The following is a 3,624-nucleotide window of genomic DNA, read 5'->3' on the forward strand; positions in this document are numbered from 1 at the left end:
GATTGCAGTATCATCAGCGAACCTCAAGGCTGATATCATTTCACCTTCAATTCTAATCCCACTGTTGAACTGTTCTTTGATTTCTGTAATTGCTTTTTCGACGTTCAGATTGAAAAAAAGCGGCCAGTGACTACATCACTGTCATACATCCTTTTTAATGCGAGCATCTCGCTCTTGGTCTTCCACTCATATTGTTTACTCTTCGCTCTTTTACGTGTTGTATATTACCCGTCTTTCCCTATTGGTTACCCTATTTTTCTCAGAATCTCGAACATCTTGCACCATTTTACGTTATCGAACGCTTTTTCCAGGTCGACATTTTCGAAAAACGTGCCTTTATTTTTCTTCAGTCTTGGTTCCATTTTCAAACGCAACGTCAGAACTGCCTCTCTGGTACCTTTACCTTTGCTGAAGCCAAACTGATCGGCATCTAACAGATCCTCAATTTTCTTTTCCATTGTCCTGTATGTTACTCTTGTCAGCAAATTGGACGTATGAGCTGTTAGGCTGACTGTGAGATAATCTCGCACTTGCCAGCTTCCAGAATCTTTGTAACTGTGCGGATTATTGTTTTCCGGAAGTTAGATGGTATATCGACAGACTCATACATTCTACCGAGCAACGTGAATAGTCATTTTTCTGCCACTTCCCCCAACGATTTTAGAAATACTGTTGGAATATTGTCTGTCCTTTTTGCCTTATTCGAACTTAAGACTTCCAAAGCTCTTCTAAATTCTGGCTCTAATACTGGATCCCCTGTCGACTCCTGTTTCTTCTTCTATCACGTCATTAGACAAGCCTTCGCCCTCATAGAGCCTTCAGCGTACAGTTTACACCCATCCGCTGCCTATTCTGCATTTAACAGTGGAATTCCCATTTCACTCTTAATCTTACAACCCCTTGCTTTAATTTCACCGAAGGTTGTTTTGACTTTTCTGTATGCTAAGTCATTACTTCCGAGAATAATTTCTTTTCCGACTTCTTCACATTTTCCATTTTGACTTAGCGTCCTGGTACTTCCTGTTTATTTCATTCTTAAACAACGCATACTTTTATGTATCTGTTCTCTCTGAAAATTTTTGTATTTCTTTCATCGATCAGCTGAAGAATTTCTTCTCTTTCCAAGTTCTGTGGTTGCCCTAATCAGAGACGTCCATTCCTCTTCTACTGAACTGACCACTGAGCTACTTCTTATGGCAGTGTCTATAGCCTTGAAGAGATACCCCAGGAGAACTTCACGCGTATCGCTTCATTCCTTAGTAATTCAGTATCCCACTTTTTTGCGCACTGATTCTTCCCGAGAAGTCTCTTAAGCCTCAGGCTACTCTTCATCATTACTAAAACGTGATCTGAGTCTGTATCTGATCTTGGATAAGCATTATAATCCAGTACCTTCTTTCGAATCACTATCTGACCATGATGTAAGGTAACTGAAGTCTTCCCTTATCTCCTGGCCACATCCAAGCGTACTTCTTGCGATTGTGATTCTTGACCAGAGCAATTCAGTATCACCAGCTGAAATTTATTGCAGAACTCGATTAGCCGTTCTCCTCTCTCACTCCTAGTGCCAAGCCGATATTGTGCAGTACCCCTCCTTCTCCTCCTTCTTAGCAACCGCAGCTCAGTCTCCCCACGACTATTTCGTTTTCATCTCCCTTTATGCATTGAATTACTTGTTCAATATTCTCATGCAACAACCGTACAATTTACATTTAAGTGAAATGATAATTAAATGGACACCCTAGCTGCAAACAGGCGTTGATGTACTTCATTGGAGACATGTTGAAAGTGTGTGCCCCGACCGGGACTCGAACCCGGGATCTCCTGCTTACATGGCAGACGCTCTATCCATCTGAGCCACCGCGGGCACAGAGGATAGTGCATGTGCAGGGACTTATCCCTTGCACGCTCCCCGTGAGATCCACATTCCCAACATGTCCACACCACTACATTCGTAGTGCGCCTAATAGATGTTTGCCCATCATACTCATTACTCGTGGCAGATTAATCTACCAAGTCCCTTACGAGTTCGGGCATAACGTGTGCGTTCGCACAAGAAAGTCAATGGCTGGGAAGCCATATTTTAACTATATATGACGGTAGTATCTGTTCCCGAAAGAACAGTTACCGTGGATGACCATGCAAAGCTGCATGGTCATCCACGGTAACTGTTCTTTCGGGAACACATACTACCGTCATATATAGCTACATTTAAGTGCCTGGCAGATGGTTCATTGAACAATTTTCACTAATTTCTCTGCCGTCTCACTCTCGAACAAGCGTGGGAAAAACAAACACTTAAATCTTCCGTGCAAACTCTGGTTTCTCTTATTTTATTACGATGGTCGGGGTTGGAGATTGAAATTTCGTGAAAATATCTCGCCGCAGTACAAAACGCCTATGTTTTAATTATTGCCACCGCAACTCGTGTATCGTGTCCGCGACACTCTTTCCCGTATTTCGCGATAATACGAAACTAGCTGCTCTTCGTCGAACCATTTCGATGTCAATCGTCAACCTTATCTGGTAAGGATCCCATTCTGCACAGTAAAAGTCTGGAAGAGCGCTAGCAACCGTAGAAAAGGCAGTCTGTTTCGTGAGTTTATTGCATCTCCTTAAGTGTTCTGCCAATGAAAAGTAGTCTTTAAGTCGTCTTCCTCACAACATTATCGATATGAACATTCGAGTTAAGTTTTTCTGAATTTTTATCCTTGAATTGAGAGCTTTTAGATCTGCGTGATATATTGTGTAACCGAAATTTAATGGATTCCTTCTGGCGCATGTAGGTGAACTTAAACCTTTTATTATTTAGGGTTAATGTCATACAGATACTTTATCTAAAGCATTCTGCAATTGGTTTTCATCTTCTGATGAGTTAAAAGATGGTTCATTACGTCATCAACTGCAAATAATCTGAGATGGCAGTTCAGATTGTCTCCTAAATCATAAATACAGATTAGGAACAGCCGAAGGCCCATAAATCTTGGGGAACGCCAGATGACATTTCTGTTTTACTCGATAACTTTCCGTTAATTGCTGCGAACTGTGATCCTTCTGACAGGAAACCACGAATCCAGTAACACAACTGGGACGATACGGCTTATGAAAGCAATTTGATTAGAAGCCGTTTGTAAGGAGCAGTAGCAAAGGCCTTCTGTAATGCTGTATGTAAGTAATAAATTTGAGATCCCTTGTCAACAGCACTCACCACATAATGATAATAAAGAACTAGTTGTGCTGCACAAGAGCTATATTATCAGAATGTATGCTGACTATTTGCTTGTATTCCTGTAAATGTGTGTAATTAAAATCTCAACATCGTTAAAATGCACTGTCAGTCTTGACTTGGACTTAAGGGTACCGTTTATAGTAGAAACAGATGGGGACAGTAGAAGTGACCATTGCGGTCAGGGAGGATACATCCCGTCATAGTGTATACGGCAAGCAACGCGGCCCGTTTCTGCGGTTCTGATACTGCAGGATTAATTTAAAACTAGGCCCTGTGTCGAGCCTGACCAATTACCGACGTGTACTGCTACTCGTCTCCATATATCGCCACATCAGTGAAGTACTGGCTACTGCAAATATATGTGGTACGGAACAGCAGAGGGATCGACAACTTTA

At 41.8% G+C, this 3,624-nt stretch overlaps 1 non-coding gene across 1 annotated transcript; it reads right to left on the reverse strand.

Annotated features, from left to right (window-relative positions):
• Window positions 1-1,793: 1,793 nt before the first annotated feature.
• On the reverse strand, window positions 1,794-1,868 carry Trnat-ugu. Its single transcript has one exon. It is a non-coding gene; the product is annotated as a tRNA-Thr (tRNA).
• Between the last annotated feature and the right edge of the window lie 1,756 nt (window positions 1,869-3,624).

Source organism: Schistocerca americana, chromosome 3 (genome assembly GCF_021461395.2).
Source record: "Schistocerca americana isolate TAMUIC-IGC-003095 chromosome 3, iqSchAmer2.1, whole genome shotgun sequence".
Taxonomy (NCBI): Eukaryota; Metazoa; Arthropoda; class Insecta; order Orthoptera; family Acrididae; genus Schistocerca; species Schistocerca americana.